Below are 25804 nucleotides of genomic sequence, written 5' to 3' on the forward strand. Positions count from 1 at the left end.
ATGACTGCTAGCTAAGACTTTGAAAGTAAGATGTTGACATCAAAGCTAGATATAATGTGATTTGACATAATTTTATCTGTGGCCAATGACCTTAAGCCTTCTTGGAAGGGCACTTCTAATCTAAGTCTATGGCAGGACCCAAAGGGCTCACGTTCTTGATGTCTACCCTTACTAAAGATGGGTGACGTAGTGTCCCCACGAGTGACAGAACACTGAGCCAATCACAGTGCAATGCTGAGCCAATCACAGTGCAATGCTGAGCCAATCACGGCGAAATGCTCCTATTTTCTGCTGGCCTGCCCCACCACCACAGCTTTATTAACTCAATTAAGTATATGTATCTGGCTTTGTTTTTCCATTGGAATTTAGTTGTGCTGTTCGATGGCTGAAAGCATAGTGATAACACATTGGAAATTCAACTAACTTTTGGCTGTCTTTTTGAGTGGGTGAATATAGGTTGTAATCTCATTGATCAACGTCTCAGCCAAATATTACCTAATTATTCACTGTAACCTCCACCTCTCCTTCAACAAATAACACCGCACCAGCAGGTTTCTATTGTTTACCTCCCTTCCCCCCTCAACCCGCATTAACACCTTTCCAGTGGTACCCGGGGTGCGCGCCTTACACTCCTCCCGATAGCAGCGTGCTACAGTCGAAGATGCGATTGAGGCTTAACGGATAGGGAGAGAGGAGGAACAGGGAGAGAGACTGAATAAGAAACGGAGAGAGCGAGAGAGGTAGGAGAGAATCCACGAGAGACCTGTACCGCATTACACGAAAGGAGAGAGCACAGACACACACTCTCTCATACACAGCATACGCTACTGCAGAGCTGACACACATCGCGGAGAGAAGGAGAAGAAACAGCGATATCTCTACTGTCACGGCACAGGTAAGCAACAGCAGCGCTATATTCATCTAACAGGCTTCTAATAATAGCACACTTGCGCATCGGGTGGTGTCATATTGACTAGCGGGTTTATGAAGAGTTGGAGATGGGGAGATGAAATTATGATGTGAAGGGATGCTGCGTCTTCCGTAAAGACGGTAGAGGTTGTCGGTAAAGCCCTGGCCTCGTCGTTAATCTGCAGTCGTTCCTGGCCGGGAATTGGGCCGAGCCGAGCCCAATGCTCTGCGCGTCGCTGAAAGATGCTGCGGTGGGTGATTTTTTTTGCTGCTCTGCGCAAATTATAAACAGGGCCAGAATCTATGAAAAGTACAGTCGTTTATTCCACACACCCATCACATTTACGTATTTGTAGGTAGTTGTGATGTTTGACATAATATCGAGCTGTAGAGGAGACAAACGAGCTATTGAATGGTTGTTAGCAGGGTTGTTTTGTTAGGCCAGGGGCTGCGGGCAGAGATGGCTGGTACTGTAAATGATCCTAGAGAGAGGGAGGATGATACTAGCGCTCCTTGAAGTGAGAGTGAGTGACTGGTCATGCAGAGATAATTCAGGGGATCGGTTTGTTTATCTGAATCAGGTCATGTCACCAAACGAGACATTGGTGCCTTGGCGTTCATGGGAGTGTATTTTGTTGAGCGTTCTGATTCATCCATCCGCAAGGCCTCTGTGTAAGGACACACGTTTAATTAGCTAGGCCTATTCACTGCTTATATATTTCGGTGGAAATCAACATGTATAGCCTTGTGCTTTACCTTAGTTTCATTTACCTGCTAAGTGGAGGAAACTAATAACTTATCTCTTGCCTTGTCTTGGGACTGTGTGGGTTTTTTGTGCACCTGCATATAGGGAGGACAGTGTGTAGTGTAGGCCCAACATGCTTTGGGTAGAAATTGCACTAAGGCACAAATCTAGGATCCGTTTATCCACCTCCAATCCTAAACATAATTAAGGGGGGAATGCATAACTGACCTGTGATGAGATTCCAGGGCAAACGTCCTCTTTACACTGCAGGGCCAAATACATATGATGAGCTATCATGTCATCACATGTGTGACATTGGGACATATTATTTCACCTAGACAGGGCTGTATTAGCTGTAGCTGTGTTTACCCTGTGTGTGTGTGTGTGTGTGTGTGTGTGTGTGTGTGTGTGTGTGTGTGTGTGTGTGTGTGCAACTGTGTATATGTGTGTGTGTATCAGTACCTGGGCTGTGGCCTGTGGTTGATGGCGTTACATAAGGGCTGTAGAGGGGAACATCTGTCCCTCTTCTCTCCCTCCCAGCAGGCCGTCTCTGGGACAGCTTAACACAGCAGCAGCACTGGACAGATGTCAGCTGGAACTATAACAAAGACCCCCCTCACACACTGACTGACTGACTGACTGACTGACTGACTCACTGACTGACTCACTGACTCACTGACTGACTGACTCACTGACTGACAGACTCACTGACTCACTGACTCACTGACTGACTGACGGACGGACGGACGGACGGACCAACTGAGCTCAGATGATTTGGAGAGGGAAAAATTCCTGTTAAATAGAAATACTAGAAGAGCATGGCTGTGGATCACAATGGAGTTGGCAACATTAATAGACGGACAGACAGACGGACATACAGTCTTAAAAAACGATAGTCTCTTTCCTTATCTAATAATAGAATTACAACATTTTCCTTTGTTCTATTAAGGAAGGAAGTTGGTCTTAATTGGTAGCCAGGATCTAGGAATGGAGGGAAAGAAGGAACGAAGGATCCTTGTCTGAATTGCTCTGAACAAACAAATTAATTAGACACAATTTGATTTCAATATTTTATCTGTAGAATAGAGAAAATTCTGTCCCCACTGACTTTATTTGACCCCATATATACACTCAGCTTGCACTAATGACCTCACAGATCAGGGTTTGGATGCAGAAGCAAAGAAACATAGACCTATTAGCATATTAATTGCTACTGATCGACGCTGATCAATAAAAGGCCACTCTGAAATATGCAGCTTTGTCTCATGTTTTGGGGTAGCGTGCAATTGGCAGGAGTGTCCACCAGAGCTGTTACCAGAGAATTTAATGTCCATTTCTCTACCATAAGCCGCCTCCGACTTTGTTTTAGAGAATTTGTCAGTACGTCCCACCTGCCTCACAACCACAGACCACATGTATGGTGTCACGTGGGCGAGCGGTTTGCTGATGTCAACATTGTGGACAGAGTGCCCCATGGTGGCCGTGGAGTTATGGTATAGGCAGGCATTAGCTATGGACAACAAACACAATTGCTTTTTATCTATGGCAATATGAATGCACAGAGATACCGTGACGAGATCATGAGGCCCATTGTCGTGCCATTCATCCGCTGCCATCACCTCATGTTTCAGCATAACAATGCACGGCCCCATGTCGCAAGGATCTATACACAATTCCAGAAAGCTGAAAATAGCCCAGTTCTTTCATGGCCTGCATACTCACCAGACATGTCACCCATTGAGCATATTTGGTATGCTCTGGATCGACTTGTTTGACAGCATTCTCCAGTTCCTGCCAATATCCAGAAACTTCGCACAGCGGAGTGGGAAAACATTCCACAGGCCACAATAAACAGCCTGATCAACTCTATGCGAAGGAGATGTGTCGCGCTGCATGAGATTAATGGTGGTCACACCAGATACTGACTGGTTTTCTGATCCACACCTCTACCTTTTTTTAAGGTATCTGTGATCATCAGATGCATACCTGTATTCCCAGTCATGTGAAATCCAAAGATTAGAGCCTAATGAATTTATTTCAGTTGACTTATTTCCTTATATGAACTGTAATTTAGTAAAATCTTTGAAATTGTTATATGTTGCGTAAATGTTTTTGTTCAGCATACATTAAACTGTTTCCATTTCTAATCTACTGCTCTAGGAGATGCATATCTACAGTAGATCCATCACAATAAGCATGCACCACACATACACACACACACACAAAAATACAATGCCTCGTCATAAAGGGAAACCGGAAACCTGGAGTCGGATGTCGTCAAGCTTTAAATACATGTAAGCAAAAGCTCCACCTGTTTGTCAAGAGGGCAAGGGGGAGTTATTAACATTGCTAACACCTATCCAATCTATTCACATCTACACAAGTGCCTATCGAGAAGGGACTAGGAGTCCATTTGGTATTGGGCAACAGTACCAGACTGAGTCTAGTGGTGTATTTTAATAATATCTTAGCTTACACATGAAAAGCTTTTTAACTTTCAAACCCACACACTTGCTTGGACTTTGATTTGTTATGCTACTTATTACCTATTTGTGGTTAGAATTGTTTGATTGAGATTTTCTAGTACTATTCCCCTCCAGGAGGATCTGTGGTTGTTTTTGAATACCTGAAGCTCTCCTGATACTTCTTTCTCTTCATGAGTCTAGTGGTTGATGGAGGTCTTGTGTTCTAGTGGTGGATTGTGATTTCTCTCTGTGTTGCAGTACATATGTTTCACCACCAGGTGCTGATATTCCATGTAAAACTCTGTTGTTACTCCACTGATGTGGCCGGTAGCAGAACAGACCTCCAGTGTCTCAATGCTGAATGGCTTTTGGATGTTAATGGCGGACATCTGAACTGGATCAAGTCAAACATTACAGGTTTGCTCCAATGGACCCTGCTCCCCAGGGTAGTTTGTAAACACATCCTAGATGTTTCCCCACCATTACCTCACAGGCCCTTTGTTTGATTCCAGTCTGAGTCAAACCCAGAAACTGTGTTGGCTGAGTTTAGCGCTTACACAAGCAGGTGCATCTATCCCAGAAACATACCCAGTATGTATGTATTTCTTTGTTTGTATGTGTGTGTGTGTATATGTGTGTGTGGCACGTCCACACACACACACACACACACACACACACACACACACACACACACACACACACACACACACACACACATATATACACACACGCCTGTCCACCCGACCATCCCATCCTAGTTCCTCACGCTGTGTTTGGGCCATATGGCCTCTTTCCCAGTGATCCCTGTCTCTGGCATGTTGTCAGCTGATTGGAGCAATGGATGGCGGTCAGTCCTGGGGTAGACCCGTGGAGGTGCGCAGCGATAGTTCAATTAAATCTGCATTAGAGAAGCCTGCTGTCCTCTCAGTGGCTCACCTGGCATTGGACTGAGCCAGACAGCTAGAAGAACGGCAGGTTTTAATTCAGACCTGGCACTCAAGTCTCATTCTGTAGGTCAGGAAGATACAGTCTGATCCATACACTGTGCTTTGTTTAAAGCTAGAATGCACACGAACGCACACACACACGCACACACGCACACACGCACAGCAAAATGCATCCTTTCATAGGTTGAGTCATCCCATCATGAGAAACTTGTCTTTCTCTTCCCTCCCTCCTCCATCCTTCTTTTCCCTCCCTCCCTCCCTCCCTCCCTCCCTCCCTCCCTCCCTCCCTCCCTCCCTCCCTCCCTCCCTCCCTCCCTCCCTCCCTCCCCCTCCCTTCTCCCCCCATGCCCTCTCACGTTTCCCATCCAGAGGTCTTTGTTTCCAGTTTCTATTTTTAACACAAAATAGCAACTTCTTCCTGAGGGAAGGGCTGAGCAGAAAGGGAGAGGTGTGGGAACGGAGCGAGAGAGAGGAGACAGAGAGAAGTGCATCTGGGCGGGGTCACTTTTAAGCGCATCGTCTGGCTGTGAGCCAGGATGGATGGAGAGAGTGAGGGAGGGATGGAGGGAGGAGAATTTCCTGTAGACTCTGACCCAGGGAGGAGCTGCCTGTAGGGTGGTAGGAACACTGGCTCAGCTCCAGGATTCACTCAGGCCTCCACTGAGACATCAGTCTGGAGGCACAGAGAGAGAGAGAGAGAAAGAGAGAGCGAGAGCCCTTACATCGAGCAGACAGGATGACTAAGGGTTATTCTGGGTAAAATGTGCATCAATGATATGATCAATACAATGTACATTATGTCTTAAGGTTACTCTATGTTTTGGGTTCATGCTCTGTCTGTCTGTCTGTCTGTCTGTCTGTCTGTCTGTCTGTCTGTCTGTCTGTCTGTCTGTCTGTCTGTCTGTCTGTCTGTCTGTCTGTCTGTCTGTCTGTCTGTCTGTCTGTCTGTCTGTCTGTCTGTCTGTCTGTCTGTCTGTCTGTCTGTCTCGTCTGTCTGTCTGTCTGTCTGTCTCGTCTGTCTGTCTGTCTGTCTGTCTGTCTGTCTGTCTGTCTGTCTGTCTGTCTGTCTGTCTGTCTGTCTGTCTGTCTGTCTGTCTGTCTGTCTGTCTGTCTGTCTGTCTGTCTGTCTGTCTGTCTGTCTGTCTGTCTGTCTGTCTGTCTGTCTGTCTGTCTGTCTGTCTGTCTGTCTGTCTGTCTGTCTGTCTGTCTGTCTGTCTGTCTCGTCTGTCTGTCTGTCTGTCTGTCTGTCTGTCTGTTCTGTCTGTCTGTCTGTCTGTCTGTCTGTCTGTCTGTCTGTCTGTCTGTCTGTCTGTCTCGTCTGTCTGTCTGTCTGTCTGTCTGTCTGTCTGTCTGTCTGTCTGTCTGTCTGTCTGTCTGTCTGTCTGTCTGTCTGTCTGTCTGTCTGTCTGTCTGTCTGTCTGTCTGTCTGTCTGTCTGTCTGTCTGTCTGTCTGTCTGTCTGTCTGTCTGTCTGTCTGTCTGTCTGTCTGTCTGTCTGTCTGTCTGTCTGTCTGTCTGTCTGTCTGTCTGTCTGTCTGTCTGTCTGTCTGTCTGTCTGTCTGTCTGTCTGTCTGTCTGTGTGTGTGTGTGTGTGTGTGTGAAAAGGAAAACATGTGGTACGGTCTTAAAGGCAGGCAGAAGGATGAGGTCCAAAATAGTGATGGTGGTAGAGGTAAATAATAATGTCTGCGAAAAATAAACAAAACAAAACGTTGAACATAACCAATTAACTGGTTGTAACCTCGTTGAACCTCTCTCTGGGCAAAATCATTGCCTAAGAACTTGCTCCAAGAACTGCCAACAAACACAAGACAAACACAAAGCAAGCACTCGAAAAAACAGCGCAAATAAATTAATTTCACTGAAGCTACAAAGACAACAGGATGACTTGCTAGCCACATGGGTAGTACAGATTAGCATTTATACAACATTAAAATCTCTGGAAAAGTTTAGGCAAGTCATGATTCTAGAAGGGATCTGGCCATCTCTCCATCTGCCTGTTTGTTTCTCTCTCCTTTGATCAGTAGCGTGTGTATGTTTTCTTTTCATAGAGACACAAAGAGACCTAGACTAAACAAAGTGTCCATTGACAGGGTTTGAAGTGTAGCATCAAAGCTAGCAGGGAAAGAGGACTACACTTGCTAGAAAAATACTATTCTAGAGGACTCATTTTTATGTTGTCTCGTTTGTTCTGAAAGTCCCTCAAACCCTCAATGACAGTAGAAATCTTTTGTTTTCGTTGGTCTAAAGAAGTGAATGGTTTCTGGTGCACTCTGATGTGTGCACTAATAATAACACACAGGGCAGAGCAGGGTGCACACACACACACACACACATACACTCTCAGTTAAGTACACAGTTAAGCACAGCTACACACACAGTGGAAGGCAGCTACACACATAGTTACACACACAACGCTGACTTCACCATCTGTGGCACTGTATCTACATCCAGCTACCAGGTGCATCTCTCCCTTCCCCTGTGTGTGTGTGTGTGTGTGTGTGTGTGTGTGTGTGTGTGTGTGTGTGTGTGTGTGTGTGTGTGTGTGTGTGTGTGTGTGTGTGTGTGTGTGTGTGTGTGTGTGTGTGTGTGTGTGTGTGTGTGTGTGTGTGCACTCTTCTGCTTCACACCCGCACGTAGCACTGTAACATTAGGACATACAGATGCATCAAGGACAAATCCGACAGGGGACTTTTCAGCTTCCATAATGACAAAAGTAGAGCAGGAAAACTCAAACTAAATGTTTTCAGAAAAGTTACTAATATATCTTTCTTTTAGACACTGTGTTTACCCTATGGTGGCAATACCTATTCTATTCTATTATATTATATTCTTAAACCACATATAATTAAAACCTGTTAGGGCTAGGGGGCAGCATTGACACGGCTGGATAAAAAACATACCCGATTTAATCTGGTTACCACTCCTACTCAGTAACTAGAATATGCATATACTTATTACATATGGATAGAAAACACCCTAAATTTTCTAAAACTGTTTGAATGGTGTCTGTGAGTATAACAGAACTCAAATGGCAGGTCAAAACCTGAGAGATTCCTTTACAGGAAGTGGCCTGTCTGACCATTTCTGGAACTTCTTTGCCATCTCTATCATTTACTAAGGATCTCTGCTCTAACGTGACACTTCCCACGTCGTCCATAGGCTCTCATAGCCCGGGAAAAAGAGAATGTCGTCATTCCAGCCCCAGGCTGAAACACATTATCGCCTTTCTCAAGTGGCCCATCAAGAGACACTAGCTTATGCGCGTGACCCCGACCGCCCCCGCCTTTGGGATTTTTTCCTCTGTTTGCCGAAAAGGAGATTCCCTGTCGGAATTTTATCGCTTTTCTACGAGAAAAATGACGTAAAAATTGATTTTAAACAGCGGTTGACATGCTTCGACGTACGGCAATTGAATACTTTGAATTTTATTGTCAGGAATTGCGCCAGCGCGCGACACTTCTTTACTATTTCGGATAGTGTCTGGAACGCATACGAACAAAACGCCGCTATTCGGATATAACGATGGATTATTTTGGACCAAACCAACATTTGTTATTGAAGTAGACGTCCTGGGTGTGCATTCTGACGAAGACAACAAAAGGTAATGACATTTTTATAATAGTAAATATGATTATGGTGAGTGCTAAACTTGCCGGGTGTCTAAATAGCGAGCCCGTGATGCCTGGGTTATGTACTTAGAATATTGCAAAATGTGCTTTCACCAAAAAGCTATTTTAAAATCGGACATATCGAGTGCATAGAGGAGGTCTGTATCTATAATTCTTAAAATAATTGTTATGCTTTTTGTGAACGTTTATCGTGAGTAATTTAGTAAAATGTTAGCGAATTCCCCGTAAGTTTGCGGGGGGTATGCTAGTTCTGAACGTCACATGCTAATGTAAAAGCTGGTTTTTGATATAAATATGAACTTGATTGAACAAAACATGCATGTATTGTATAACATAATGTCCTAGGGTTGTCATCTGATGAAGATCATCAAAGGTGAGTGCTGCATTTAGCTGTCTTCTGGGTTTTGGTGACATTGTATGCTGGCTTGAAAAATGGGTGTCTGATTATTTCTGGCTTGGTACTCTGCTGACATAATCTAATGTTTTGCTTTCGTTGTAAAGCCTTTTTGAAATCGGACAGTGTGGTTAGATTAACGAGAGTCTTATCTTTAAATGGCTGTAAAATAGTCATATGTTTGAGAAATTGAAGTAATAGGATTTTGAAGATTTTGAAAATCGCGCCACAGGATGGCAGTGGCTGTTACGTAGGTGGGACGAATTCGTCCCGCCGGTCCCATAGAGGCTAAGCACACACCACTAAATGATAGCGTTCTATTCTATGTTCTTCTATTCTTCTATCCTATTTAGACATGTTAGGAGCTGCATATTTTGTATGTGTGTGTGTGTGTGTGTGTGTGTGTGTGTGTGTCTGTGTGTGCTGGTTAGTTTTATTAGGGCACATCTGTAGGTAGCATCTGGCGTTCTTCAAAGAGGAAATGAGCCTTTAGTAAATCCTCTAATCATTACTAGTCTGTCTGTAGGCCCTTGGCTAACGCTCCTCACCACAGAGATGTATGACCCCTTGGTGAGTGCAGGAAATCGGCTATTGTAGCTGCTGGTACTCCAATATATTCACTTAATTTTTATTTGACGATAGAAAATATTTGGAAAACGATGAAAATGAATGTTTTTTATGGTGCTCTTACCCTAAAAGCACTGTTTATTAGGTATTGATTTCCATGTCAAATCAATCAATCAATGACATAAAGACCTGCTTTTTGTGTAAGGTAGTTTTGGTATATAGACATTGACCACATTCCTTACACTTTGTTGATGTTCATTCATCTCATCAGATCTAAAATATTATTACATTTTATGACAAAACATTTTTTGTCTAGATAAAGCATTTGCATGAGAGTGATTGATCATTCAATTTCATTTATTTAGCGAGGTTGTCCACTTAGTAACACTTGCCACTGTTTTCAAGGTAGTTCTGGGTTTATCAGACACCTACAGTCCTAAACCTACCTTCCTTCCCACCCTGTCTAGCAGCTGTTGACATATAAGCCTATCGCAGTGTTCCCACTACTGATGACTGCTAGAGAGGACAGGTGGGGAGCAGACCCCACAACAGACTTTTGTTTTCAGTCTGAATGTCTCAAACCTGCCAACAAAGGAGACCCTCCCTCTGTCTGAATTTCTCATTAACCACATATGGTTTTCTCCAGTCATGTGTGTGTATGTGTGCGTGTGTGTACACGTACGTGTGTGGTTGTGTGTCCTGTTAGCCCCTGGCTAGCTGTCTGTAGCTTATTGATTACGTTAACCCATCAGTGGATCAATGAGAGTGTGACTGGGGGTGTCACCTGATATGATTGGCTTTATCACCTTGGTGTTAGGAGATGAACGGGGTATTTTGACCCCTTAAACGACCCTTGCCCACTCCTAGGGTTACAGAGAGAGGTGAAGAGAGCTGTGTGTGTACTGTATGGGTGAGGGGTTAGAGGAACATGACCCAAAACCTAAAAGGGTCATGATGGCACCTGTCATGGTTGTTGAGTGATAGAGTTGAGGGAAAAAGAGAGGGACTTAATTCGATTCAATTCCTCCCTTTGTGTTCTTATTCCACTACAACACCCCCAGTGTTGTCGTCTATAATTACTACCGTCGTTATTTTAAACCCCTCCTGTTCAGGCAGGTGTGTGTCTGTGGGCCATATAGCACTGCAGTGTTAATGATGGCTGATGGGATAGGGTCAGGGGTCACAGTCCTCCATTAGGGAGGAGTGTGTGTGTGTGTGGTCTCCAGGTGGTTGTTTTAGCTACAGTATATAAAGCAGTTCTAATTAATTACAGTGTAAGTCTAATTGTAACTGATGACGATGGTCTGTTTTCCTGTAGTGACATAAGGGCCATTGCTGTAGACAGAATGGCCATGCAAAGTCTTTAAAGATGCAGTTAGATTCTAGTGGAGTGTACAGTACACACACTATCAACTGTCATGTCATGCATGCTCTGATTGTCAGCACTACTGTGTCATTTTACCCAGTGTGTGTCTTTGCCGTGACCCTCTGCACAGTAGACCTGAAATACACGTACAATAACACCTAAAAAAATATATACAAATGACGAACTTTCTTTTCATGTAGATAAACTTAACCTAATAGCGGGCGTGTTTACGATTGATTATAAGCAATTGCTTTGTTAACTTAGTCTGTCTGTTGAACTGTCTACATCTCCTCCTCTTTTCAACTGTCGTTTGATGCTCCAGCAGCTAATCCGCTGGATTTGCGGGGGTGAAGAAGCGCTAGCCTATAGGCTATCACACGTCAGTAAAAACATTGTTTGATGTATGGACTTTATTTTCTGCAATGCACATTTTCATTGCTCGCTAGCAAATAAATAAATCGATCTTCTTTTAAAAAAAAGGTTGGATGTGTCTGACTATTCATGAATTATTCAACAGCAATCGACAATGTTGTTCTGGTTCTGAGGCCTATGATGCACTAATGTTCTGTCAAATGCACCAATCCAATCCAACCTGGCATGGTGTAATTTGATATGGAATCTCTTCTTAATTTGTAGACTAATCAAAGCTGATAACTAGGCCATGGACATGTTGCGTGTATTTGTTTCTATTTTAATGATTGTCAATTTCATTTTCATACTATAGCATAGCTGTCTCTCTCCCTTTCATACTGTCCTTGTCAATTCATCATCTTATAGCCTACTTTCGGAAAGCCTAAGGTAGGCCTAGGTTTTTTATACATTTTAAGGAATGGAGAACTATTTTCTCTTGTGTCTGACTTACGCTGGTGGCTTTGATTGATAGGTGCTTTTACGGGGGTGTGACGCGTGTGAGTTCGCTGATTCTTCTCTATATGCCTAATATGACCATTCAGAAGCTTTCCTAAAGTAGCCTGTCTGGACTCTTTAATAATAATCAAATGCTCCTGTCATGATTTACTCTTGTAAAAGCCCTATTTTCAGTAGCTTAGGATATATTGTTTCTCTCATTACGGCATCCTCTCTTTGAAGAACATATGCTAATGCCACTGCCATTGAATGACCGCAGCAGCAGGGTTTGTGATGTTTTGGGAAAAGTGGGAGAAAAACCCATTGGACTCCATGTGAATGGTTATGTGCTTTGAAATAGGTATCACGTTTCAGGTAAGACCCAAATGCAGACCTTGTTGAAGTAACCATGTTTATTACAGCAACAGGGGCAGGCAAACGACAGGCCATGGCAGCCAGGGGTCAATAATCCAGAGTAGTGGGGCAAAGGTACAGGACGGCAGGCAGGCAGGCTCAAGGTCAGGTCAGGCAGAGGTCGGTAATCCAGAGTAGTGGGGCAAAGGTACGGGACATCGGGCAGGCTCAGGGTCAGGGCGGGCAGAAAAGGTAAAAACTGGGAAAACAGGAACAATCAATAGACAGGAACAGAGGGTAAACCGCTGGCAGGCTTGATGAAACAAAACGAACTGGCAACAGACAAACAGAGAACAAGCACAAGGACAGGTGAAACAAATCAGGGCGTGACAATAGGATCAGTATAAAAACAATTTTAGATGCAGAAAAGCCAACAGACAAGGTAGGAATATGTATTTATTAATAATAATAATAATGTTGGCATGCGTTAATGTTGTGTCAATACGAAAAGGTGACAGATCCTCTCCAACCTGGCATTTCTTAATTTGTAGATTCATATTTATGATGTAATAACCTGAATAATAATAATGAAATTCCATGATAAAAATGAAGTGTAATGGCCTGTTTCAAAAATGTTTTATTAAGAAGCATATCCATGTAAACATGTGTACAAACATAATTATGACCTCCCCTTTTTACATAGGTCCTTATAGACCTAAGACAACAGTAACAGGGCTCCCGAGTGGCACATCGGTCTAAGGCACTGCATCTCAGTGCTAGAGGCATCACTACGGACACCCTGGTTCAAATCCAGGCTGTATCACAACCGGCCGTGATTGGCAGTCCCATAGGGCGGCGCACAATTGGCCCAGTGTCTTCCGGGTTTGGATGACACTGTAAACAATAAGTTGTTCTTAACTGACTTGCCTAGTTAAATAAAGGTAAAAAGAAATAAAATAACATACTGTACATTTAAACAAAATGGACACCATCAAATCAAATCAGATTTATTTATATAGCCCTTCGTACATCAGCTGATATCTCAAAGTGCTGTACAGAAACCCAGCCTAAAACCCCAAACAGCAAGCAATGCATGTGAAAGAAGCACGGTGGCTAGGAAAAACTCCCTAGGAAAAACTCCCTAGAAAGGCCAAAAACCTAGGAAGAAACCTAGAGAGGAACCAGGCTATGAGGGGTGGCCAGTCCTCTTCTGGCTGTGCAGGGTGGATATTATAACAGAACATGGTCAAGATGTTAAAATGTTCATACATGACCAGCATGGTCAAATAATAATAATCATAGTAGTTGTCGAGGGTGCAACAAGCACGTCCGGTGAACAGGTCAGGGTTCCATAGCCGCAGGCAGAACAGTTGAAACTGGAGCAGCAGCACGGCCAGGTGGACTGGGGACTGCAAGGAGTCATCATACCAGGTAGTCCTGAGGCATGGTCCTAGGGCTCAGGTCCTCCGAGAGAAAGAGCATATTTAAATTCACACAGGACACCGGATAAGACAAGAGAAATACTCCAGATGTAACAGACTGACCCTAGCCCCCCGACACATAAACTACTGCAGCATAAATACTGGAGGCTGAGACAGGAGGGATCAGAAGACACTGTGGCCCCATCCGATGATACCCCCCGGACAGGGCCAAACAGACCAACAAAAATATGAAAAATAAATTAAAAGGAAAAACCAGTAATCAGGTGTAATGCATTAGTGAAATTGCACGTTTATTTTGATAGCCTATGCGTTAAATTGTGTCAATACAAAAATGTGACATTCCTCTCCAATCGGACATTTGTTAATTTGTATACTATACTACAATTTAGAGGTAATAACCACCACTGGTTATGCCGGTGACCGTGTACATTGGCCTGGCCAATTACCTTAACCTCAAATTCCAAGACTATCACAGCCCTAATGTGTGTGTGTGTGTGTGTGTGTGTGTGTGTGTGTGTGACCACCACTCTCCAGCTGACAGGGATAAGCGCGACAGGCTCATGTCCAACAATGAGAGAAGTTAAACAGGAATGAGAGTGCAAGAGAGACTGCAGTCTGTCACCATACACACACAGCCTGCACTAGTGTCTCCCTCCTCTCTCTCCCCCACTCCCGCTGTCTCCCTCTCGTCTCCTCTCCCCCCTTTTCTCTCTCTCTCTCCCTCCCTCACACACTCTCGATCTTTAGAGTCTGTCACCATCTACAGTCCCCAACCTTTCCCTCCTTCCCTCTCTATCCCCCTCCCCACTTCTCCCGCTCTCCTCTCTTCTCCCGGCAGATGGACAGTGGTGGCGGGCTGACAGGGGTGAGGAGGTGTGAGGGTGTCTCTGTGGGGATTGAGGGGGGGTGAGGGATGCTGGGGTCTTTTGATAATTTAACCGGCCCTCTGCTGCCCTCGGGACGTACTATTGTCTCCATTGTTCTCCTGAAAGTGGGCCAAGAAAGAGAGAAATTAAGAGGAGTATGAGAAAAAGATGGGGGGATTGATTGGTAAGAAAGAAAGAGAATGAGGAACAGTGAACACGGGGATGAATCAATGAGAGAAAGATGGAGCAAGTGATTGTAAGTGATGTTCGATTTATTTTACTGGTGGAAGTGTTTTGTGTGATGGTACATTATAGTGACCATATTGTGATTTGTGCTCAATGGACCATAGAGGGTCAACTGTACTGTAAATGTCAATGCTTTCTTTCATCCAAAATATCTTCCCTCAGTTCTCTCTCTCTCTCTCCTCTGAGGTATCTGTTCAGACAGCTATGTCTCTTCTTCTCTTCCCTTCAATTCAAAGGGGCTTTATTGGCATGGGAAACATGTTTTTACATTGCCAAAGCAAGTTAAATAAACAAAACATAGAATTTAACAGGAAATATTGCACTCAAAGGTTGAAAAGAGATAGACATTTCAAGTGTTATATTGTCATCTATGTACAGCAATGTGCAAATAGTTTTAGTACGAATAGTAGGGGAAGATAAATAAACAGATAAATATGGGTGGTATTTACAGTGTTGTTTGTGCTCCACTGGTTGCCCTTTTCTCATGGCAAATTGGCGTTGTACACAAAGTATATTCATGTCACGTTGGTATAAAGGGTCGGGAGACAGGCGCAGGAAAGCATAATCTTTTTTTTAATTCATTAACCAAATTACAGCGTGCTGTGTACAGGCACGGGGACGAAGACCAAACACGTATACAAAACACAGGGTAGAAAGCCAAACAAAAGAGCGACGAGTACATTGAATAAATACACAATCGCACAATGATTATCACACGGGACGAGACCCATAATCATCTGCACAATATACATGGCACGAAAGCCAAAACAACATAGCACAGGTACTCACACGAATCAACGGACATTGTAACAATAATCGTTCTAAAAGTAATCAATGGCAAACAAAGGGCACACTTATGCAATTACTAATCAATGGGAATAAGGGCCAGGTGTCAGTAATGAAAGTTCCGGAGGCATCCGTGACAATTCTATTGGGTGTTTGTTCCATTTTGTGAATTATTGGTTGGTGAGTGGACCCCAGACCTCACAACCATAGAAGGAAATGGGTTCTTTAACTGATTGAAGTATTTTTTTTGCCAGATCCTAATTGGTATGTTGAGTTTTATGCTCCTTTTGATGGCGTAGAAGACCCTTCTTGCCTTATCTCTTAGATCGTTCAAAGCCTTGTGGAAGTTACCTGTGGTGTTGATGTTTGCCCCCAGAACAGTTTCAATTCATCAGGGTATGGATTACAAGGTGTCGAAAGCCTTCCACCCCTTACAAAAAAGATTGCCGTTTTGAAACTGCAGTAAAAGTACAGTAACTGCAGTCGACTGTGGTATTTTGGATGAAGTAATTGCAGAATAACTGCAAAATTACTGCAGTAAAAAAAACGTATTCTGGACACAGAATTTGCCGCATAGTGCAGTTATACTGCACTCTGACTGAAATATATTTTCTTAAGCAACAGGGATGTTTCCCACAGTTGTATCAAGATGGCTGGATGTCCTTTGGTCCACCACCCATTCTTAATACACAAAGGAAACTGTTGAGTGTGAAAAAAAAATTCTGACAAAAACTGGTGCACCTAGCACCTACTACCATACTCCGTTCAAATGCACTTCAATCTTTTGTATTGCCAATTCACGCTTTGAATGGCACACATACACAATCCGTGTCTCAATTGTCTCAAGGCTTAAAAATGATTTAACCGGTCTCCTCCCCTTCATCTACACTGATTGAAGTGGATTTAACAAGTGACATCAATAAGGGATCATAGCTGTCACCTGGATTTACCTGGTCATCCTATGTCATAGAAAGAGCAGGTGTTCTTAATGTTTTCTATACTCAGTGTATTTGTTGAAGAGTGTGGGGCTCAAGCTGCATCCCTGTCTCACCCCACGGCCCAGAGGAAAGAAAATGTGTTTATTGGGTTTATTTTAACTGCACACTTGTTGTTTGTGTACATTGATTTGATAATGTCATATGTTTACCCCCCCCCCCTCAAAAAAAAACTGCTTTCCATACATTTTTAGAGCATACCCTCATGCCAAATTGAGTCGAAAGCTTTTCTGAAATCAACAATGCATGATAAGACTTTGCTTTTGTATTGTTTGTTTGTCAATAAGGGTGTGCAGGGTGTATACCACAGGAGGTTGGTCACACCTTAATTGGGCAAGATGGGCTCGTGGTAATGGCTGGAGTGGAATAAGTGGAAAGGTCTCAAATACATCAAGAACATTGTTTCCATGTGTTTGATGCCATTCCATTCGCTCCATTATAGCCATTATTATGAGCCGTCATCCCCTCAACAGCTTCCACTGGTTTATATGTGGTCTGTCGTACAATATTTTGGTAAGAAGCCAATTTGCTCAGGACATTGTTTTCACTGAGGAAATGTTGGAGTCTGCTGTTGATCTTTCTGAGATGACTGTTGATGAAAATTCCATGGTAATTATTGGGTGAATTTTGTCTCCACTTTTGTGGATTGGGGTGAAGGATGGGTGTATAACACAAATGTCTAGCAACCCAAAGGTTGAGCGTTCTAATCTTATCATGGACACCTTTTGCACTTTAGCTAATTACCAACTTTGGCAACTACTTACACATTTTTAGCTACTTTGCAACTACTTAGTACGTTAGCTAACCTTATTCCTTTAACATAACTCCTAACATTAACCTTAACCCTAACCCCTAGCCTAGCATACATTAGGGCTGGGCGATAGGACGATATATATCGTGTGACGATAGAAAAACATCTATCGTTTCATATTATGCTCTATTGTTTATTTTGTTGCAAATTACGATCTTTACGGCAAGATTTTTAGTCAATTGGACATGTGCCTGTGGAAGGAAATTCCCAACACAAACAAATATGGAGGAGAGTGAACGTGACACAGAGCACAGAAACATGGATCTCAACCTAAAAGAGGGGTGGGGCTTGGACGTGGTTTGGGTATGAAAAGTCTGACACGGACCAGAAAACCTTCCTCTGCATAATATGCCGCAGGCCGGTCCCGACAACAGGCTCAAACACCACTAACCTCTTTAACCACCTACGCAAGAATCATGTGAAACAGTACGGAGAGAGTCTATGGATGAGACCCCAAAAATTTGTTGAGTGCTCAAAACAAACCCCCGACTCAGACGTTGCAAGAGGCTTTTTCCCGCGGCATACCATATGGCAAAGAATCACGAAGATGGAAGGAGATAACAGCTGCCGTTACAACTTACATCTGCAAAGACATGGCCCCAATTTACACGGTCGAGAAACTGAGGTTTCGTGACTTGGTGCTAACACTCGACCCAAGGTACCAAATGCAAATTGATATGTGACATGTATTAATGCCAAAATAACATGCAAAACAGGCAAGCCCCCCCCCCCCAAAAAAAATAAAAAGTATTTATTTTTAGGCCTATATTTCTTTTGTTTGCAACTATAGTTGAAGTGTTTTCTATTTACCTTTTTTTTGTTTTAGTTTGTTACATGCTTAATTGAAAATTTGTACAAAGGTTCTAAATAAAAGGAGAAATAATCAAATATGAGTAAGTACCTTTTATTTGTTGAGTATAATTAAAAAATGTAATAAGAAATAGGCCTTTACATGTGGTAATTTTTTATAAACTATTTATTCATTGAATTTACAGAAGATATGCTATATCGGGATATGTATCGTTATCTGGATATGAAATGACCTATATCGGGATATGAGATCTTGGCCATATCGCCCAGCCCTACCATAGATACTGTACAATACTAAATGGTTGTCTTAGATTTATGTACGGTATAGTACAAAATGCTATGAGATCAGGTTGCAGCCCAGCCAGCTAGCAGTTTGCAGTCAAAAGAAAGGGAAATTCTTGCTAACTTGGTTAACTACTTCGTTAAATTAGTCTGTTTTTAACAAATCAACTGTTTTAGACTATTATATTTTCACCAAGCAAAAGAACTGATTGAATAAACAAAATAATTTTGGAATGAACACTTCCAGACATTTAAATAGTCAGTCGAAGTCAATATTTTAAGAACAGGTTTCATAGTGTAATGGTAAGAGGTCATGCTTGTTGATCAGAACATTGTGGGTTCGCCTCCTGGAGGAAATATTTTGACCATTCTTTCGTTAAACCTCTTAGATGTAAAGTCCCCTGTTTAGGGGACATGCTTGGTTCTGGTTTCCAGTTCTAACCGACATTTTCACATGTAAATGGATCTGTGGACACCGTACGCTCCTTCTTCTGTCTTATTGGCATTTTAATCCACGTGTGCAGATCAACAGTGCCAAACTAACAAATCTGCCATGTGTTGGACATTTTTCAACTCTGCTGTGCAAACCTGTGGAAGCTAGCCTAAATAAGGATTATTCCACAATAGTGGAAATTCCACAGTAGTGGAATTTGCTTTTCGCCTTCAAAATAGAAGTGCCCCATTTGAAAGTGATTCAAACTGATATAAATAGTGGAATCATGCCATATTTGGAGTAGGTATTGCTAAATAAGGTCGGGATGTTGAACAGCCCTTAGCCGTGGTAGATTGAACATATACTACACCCCCTCGGGCCTTATTGCCTAACACCTACTGACCAAAAAAGGATGTTATTCTGATTTTTTCATTTTTACATTATTCTGAAATAAAGGTTAAAGGAAATACAGGCATGCACCACATGACTACAAGACAAATCAGCTTAATCAAACCTGATGGTCTTGTAAGTATAAAAGCAAAGCATAATGGGATAATGTCTTACTGTGGTGTGTGACGAATCCAATATTTTACCTTTTATGCGGTACAAATCACATTATTGTGGAAGCATCTCTAAGAGTATTAATTAGGCTGTTTGAGAAGGTTTCAATCCTAAGCAACCTGCCTATACATACAGTGGTTCCTCCTTTAACCTCTTACATCTAGACGTTCCGCTAGCGGAACACCTGCTCCAATATCCAATGATGGGCGTGGCGCGAAATACAAATTCCTCTAAAATCCGAAAACTTCAATTTTTCAAACATATGACTATTTTACAGCATTTTAAAGACAAGACTCTCGTTAATCTAACCACACTGTCCGATTTCAAAAAGGCTTTACAACGAAAGAAAAACATTAGATTATGTCAGCAGAGTACCCAGCCAGAAATAATCAGACACCCATTTTTCAAGCTAGCATATAATGTCACAAAAAACAAAACCACAGCTAAATGCAGCACTAACCTTTGATGATCTTCATCAGATGACAACCCTAGGACATTATGTTATACAATGCATGCATGTTTTGTTCAATCAAGTTCATATTTATATCAAAAACCAGCTTTTTTACATTAGCATGTGACGTTCAGAACTAGCATACCCCCCGCAAACATCCGGTGAATTTACTAAATTACTCACGATAAACGTTCACAAAAAACATAACAATTATTTTAAGAATTATAGATACAGAACTCCTCTATGCACTCGATATGTCCGATTTTAAAATAGCTTTTCGGTGAAAGCACATTTTGCAATATTCTCAGTAGATAGCCCAGCCATCACGGCTAGCCATTTAGACACCGACCAAGTTTAGCCCTGATCAAACTCCGATTTACTATTACAAAAGTTTCATTACCTTTGTTGTCTTCGTCAGAATGCACTCCCAGGACTGCTACTTCAATAACAAATGTTGGTTTGGTCCAAAATAATCCATCGTTATATCCAAATTGCGGCGTTTTGTTCGTGCGTTCCAAGACACTATCCGAAATGGTAAATCAGGGTTACGAGCATGGCGCAATTCGTGACAAAAGATTTCTAAATATTCCATTACCGTACTTCGAAGCATGTCAACCGCTGTTTAAAATCCATTTTTATGCCATTTTTCTCGTAAAAAAGCGATAATATTCCAACCGGGAATCTCCGTTTAGCTAAACAGAGGAAAGAAAACAAAGCTTTCAGTCGACGCGGGCACGAGCCTGAGTCTCACAGTACTGTAACCAGCCACTATCCAAACGCGCTACTTTGTTTCAGCCAGAGCCTGCAAAGCCACGATTCAGCATTTTGCCGCCTTCTGAGAGTCCATATGAGCCGTAGAAAGTGTCACGTAAGAGCAGAGATCCCCTGTAATAGATAGAGATAATCAACAAGGCCAAGAAATGGTCAGACAGGGTACTTCCTGTACAGAATCTTCTCAGGTTTTGGCCTGCCAAATGAGTTCTGTTATACTCACAGACACCATTCAAACAGTTTTAGAAACTTTGGAGTGTTTTCTATCCAAAGCTAATAATTATATGCATATTCTAGTTTCTGGGCAGGAGTACTAATCAGATTAAATCGGGTACGTTTTTTATCCGTCTGTGAAAATACTGCCCCCTAGCCATAACAGGTTAATATCTCAATGTTCAAAATGTCGAATCCAACAGTGGTAACTTTGATATACACACACACCCATGAGTAGTTGAGTATACATGAACACACTCACATGTCATATGCAGACACACAGATGTATAGTATACACAAATGCACATACTGTAGGCGAGTACACAAACACCCAAACATGATATCCACCAAGCCATCCCCCCCTCCCGAAGGCCATTTATCTAAACACATGTTTTTAGTCCATCTCCTCACCACCCTGTCTTTTTGGGTTCACATGTCACTTCCTCTAGATTTGAGTTACTTCTATGTTGCGCAGCATCTACATCCTCCCCCATAATAGTCACTCTGATCCCCCTACTGTGTTACTGGATGAAGAGAGTGGGATGAAGAGAGAGGGATGAAGATAGAGAGAGGTATGAATAGCTGAAGAAGTGAATAAAGGAAAGGCTAGTCAGATATGAGAAGTTATCTGTCCCTTCCTGTTGTCCAGACAACCAATTATCTACCGCACCACGTTATCTCAAACAGCGTAATTAGGCCAACGCGGCCCAGTGGCTAATATCATTGGACAGGCACTGGCCAGGGTCAGGATGAACGGCCAATCACTGCAAAGGCCATGCGGTGAGGGAGGATGGGTGTCGTGAATTCCCAGTGTTGGGTGACTGTACAATAATTGAACTGTACTGCTCTTTATGGCTGCTCACACACACAGAACCTCACACACACGCACACACACACACACACACACACACACACACACACACACACACACACACACACACACACCCCCCCCACATGGCTTGTCATTGTGATTGATGTGTCATTGTGAATGCTCATAATGGTGCTATGAAGTGTCTCAGATTGGGTTGACCCAATCACACGAAGGCATGGTGAAGTTCAAGGCTGTTACCCTGAAGGTCAATGATTCTGTATGAGAGGTGGAGTAATGTTATGTAATGGGTGGTCAGGCATTTAAGACTCTTATATCCTCATTCAATGTAAACTGGCCTTGACGGCTGTGTGTATTTGTGTGTGTGTGTGTTGAGGGTTACTGTGATTGTCTGGTTTTAATGTCCTTGAGTTTCTCCACTGTGATATGAACCCTGACATTTAGAATGGACCTTCTAAGCTCCATGAAGTTCTAAACACACACACACACACACACACACAAGAGAGGTCATGTTGACAGGTTTATGTAGGTGATGAATACGTACCTTTGGCTCTATAATAAACTCTCTCTTATAATGACATTTGTAGGGAGGGATTCGTAATTCACTACACATCATGGTTTTACGTATAGATGGGCAAGGTGCAATCAAGCGTGCAAGGGAAACAAACATTTGTTAACATTTTAACTGCTTCCAATTGAGTGGGGGTGTGTGCAGTTGTAACAGTACTCTTTCTTTTTGTTTAACTGTGTAAAGACTAATTGAAAGGTTCATTGAGTACACAGACCTTTGAACACTAAGTTATACATGCAGCACCCTTCACGTTAGAATGTTCCTGCCTAAGAAATTGTTTGCCTTAAGAATATATTGGAACAGTTTTCATTCAGATGAAAGGGACCAGGAGAGCAGGGTGGCTAACACTGGTCATGGAGAGCTACAGGAAGGGCAGGCTTTTGTTCTAACACAGCAGTAACACACCTGATTCCACTAATCCTCCATCTAGGATTAGTTTAGTCAGGTGTATTAATACTGTAGTGTGTGTGTGTGTGTGTGTGTGTGTGTGTGTGTGTGTGTGTGTGTGTGTGTGTGTTAGGAACATAATCCTGTCTGGTCTGGTCATCTCTGACCTCTGGGGTTTTAGCGTGTGTGTGTTTACCTTCTGGTTGAGTAGAGTTGTCTGCCTATATATAGTCCAGGCCCAGGGTCTCCTGCAGTGTACTGATGCATATAGGTCACCCCACAACCTCACCTCACACACACACACACATACACACACACCAATCTCCTAACCTTGAACATACAGGTCAATGCCCAGACAAACAATGAGGCATGAAATTACTAGAGTCTCTATTACCATCACTCTCTCTGTCTCTCTGTCATCTCTCGCTGTTCTCTCTTTCTGTTCATCTCTGTATTTCTATGAACCTCTCTCTCTTTCTCCCCATATCCAGTTCTCTCTTCTATACCTGTTTTCATAATTTCTTATGTTTCTTGTCGCTATATTCTTATCTTTCTTTCTCTCACACACGTGTACAAATGTAGGATCTTAATTTGATCAAGCTCTTGTGAAATGTCCCGCACAGCAGGAAATGCTAACTTGTTGTGTATTCAAGGTTTGAAAAGGCTGCAAAGTTTGTACATTTCCACTTTAAAATGTCAGACTTAATTTGCCCTAACAAAAACTCCCTTATTTTCCTGCTGTGAGAAACTGGTCAAATTAAGATTTGACTCCTGTACACACACAACTGTTTTCCTTCCCTTCTTTCTTCCAATCCTTTCCCCACTCTTCCATCCTCCATTCCCCTCTCCCTTCCCCCATCCATATATCATGTCATTTTGGAGCTTGGGGCTTTGGTGTGTGTTTTTCTGTGTGTGTGTGTCTCTGTGTGTGGGTGCATCAGTGTATGTGTGCATGAGTGTATGTGTGCATGTGTAAGTGCGTGTGTGTGTTTGTAGTAGGGATGACCCCATTTAGTTGACTGGTCGATTGTTTTGTCGATAGGCTGTTGGTCATACATTTTTTAGTCGAGCAGTGGCAAATATATATTTTTATTATGGCAGACGAGACACCTGTCTGAGTGGACTAATCCATCACGGAGGCCTTGGGGATGGCACACCCATATCAGCAGTATTACATTTACCGTTATTTACCATCATTTCTAATCTACAATGTTTATTTGCTTACGATCATTTCTGTTAATGCGTTCAATATATTATTATTACAATCTTACCGTTGTCATTGTAGGAGTGGACACGTTGTTTGCGGAGCACACAAGCTAAGCTACACTGGTGAAAAAAGTTTTGGTTTATTTAATTCCATTTACAAGTTGTCAATTTATTAATTGTATTTTTTTTTAAGAGCGCTCCTGTCAATCTTAAGTAAGGACACGCACCTTATTATTCATAGAAGTAGGCCTCGGCTACATGGCCTGCGCGCAAATGTAGGCCTATACATGTGCCCATTTGGGAATCTGATACTATATCTGATTGTCTTAACTCAACATCACTGTAATTTTTTCTTTGCCTCATACAGCAAGTAAACAAAGTCTGTTTTTACATCCTTTAAGAATGACAATAGTTCCTCAATGTGGCTTATTTGAAAAATCTTTCCAACTTTCTCCCTTTGGATTAGCAATGTCATGCTCTGATCCGGTGGAAACGTCATAAAATAGGCCTACCTGATTACTTATCCCTTGCGCGAATAGCCTACATCTGTGTCTGTCTGTCAGGAGCTCACTGACGCTGGAAACACTGAGGGCCCAGAATATTTTATACAATGTTGCAAGTTTGCTAGTGTAGCGGGTCTGTTATGTACCACAGGAGAACCAAAAAATGAAGAGAATCACCACGGCGGTCTTTTAGGCTTTTATGTTGATCTGCAACAGTATTGTGAAAAGACAAGAGAGGAACACATCAGTCTCCAATGTACCATCTGACAAGTTGTTCTTTCTCTCTCAGTGTTTTCTCGGACACACAATCACACTCATACATAAAGCCATAATGTATACTATAAAATAATAACCAGTCCTTAATACAAAGAATGTATAATCTTAATTCTTAGACAATTGTCACGCCCTGACCTAAGAGAGCTGTTTTTCTCTGTTTAGTTAGGTCAGGGTGTGATATGGGGTGGGCACTCTATGTGTTGTGTTTCTATGTTTTGGCCGGGTATGGTTTCCAATCAGAGGCAGCTGTCTATCGTTGTCTCTGATTGGGAGCCATACTTAGGCAGCCTTTTCCCAATTGGTTTTTGTGAGTAGGTGTTTTCTGTTTCGTTTATGTAACCTGACAGAACTGTTGGCTGTCATTTTGTTTCTTTGTCAAAGTGTTTTGTTTTCATTAAATATAATTATGAGCACTCAACACGCTGCGCCTTGGTCCCCTCTATACGACGCCCGTTACAACAATAGAACCATACCTGCAATAATATTGTGAAAAGACAGGACAGGAACACATCAGTCTCCAATGCACCATCTGACAAGTTGTTCCACACAGGAGCATGAAGAAAGGTAAAACACATATCCTGTCTCACATCCCCAATACATTGCTAGGTGCTTTCAGTGTTGACAGTACCAAAATACAATTCATGACCAAAAACACTGCAACACAAAGAAGTTACAACGTGAAATCGCCTCTATCCCATTCAGACCGTAGAGGACCAAACTACATCTCCCATAATGCAACGCCAGCACTAGTCGGCAGCTCAGCTAACCGTCTGCATCACAGAAAGGCATGCTAGCTAGCAACAGCAGCACTCTGTAAACTATATTTACATTTACATTTTACATTTACATTTAAGTCATTTAGCAGACGCTCTTATCCAGAGCGACTTACAAAATGGTGCATTCACCTTATGATATCCAGTGGAACAACCACTTTACAATAGTGCATCTAAATATTTTAAGGGGGGGGGTTAGAAGGATTACTTTATCCTATCCTAGGTATTCCTTAAAGAGGTGGGGTTTCAGGTGTCTCCGGAAGGTGGTGATTGACTCCGCTGTCCTGGCGTCGTGAGGGAGCTTGTTCCACCATTGGGGTGCCAGAGCAGCGAACAGTTTTGACTGGGCTGAGCGGGAACTGTGCTTC

At 42.5% G+C, this 25804-nt stretch overlaps 1 protein-coding gene across 3 annotated transcripts in view; it reads left to right on the top strand.

The window, feature by feature from the left end:
• Nucleotides 1-340: 340 nt before the first annotated feature.
• nfasca (neurofascin homolog (chicken) a) overlaps nt 341-25804 on the top strand; it is a 152075-nt gene continuing 126611 nt past the window's right edge. The window contains exon 1 of one of the 3 annotated variants that reach the window (XM_045691513.1): nt 341-895. The gene's annotated coding sequence lies outside the window, so the exon portion shown is untranslated. Of the gene's footprint in view, nt 896-973; nt 1161-25804 lie in introns of those variants that run through there. The other 2 variants (XM_014131783.2, XM_014131787.2) reach the window with 2 other exon arrangements.

Source organism: Salmo salar, chromosome ssa12 (assembly GCF_905237065.1).
Source record: "Salmo salar chromosome ssa12, Ssal_v3.1, whole genome shotgun sequence".
In the NCBI taxonomy this organism is placed as follows: Eukaryota; Metazoa; Chordata; class Actinopteri; order Salmoniformes; family Salmonidae; genus Salmo; species Salmo salar.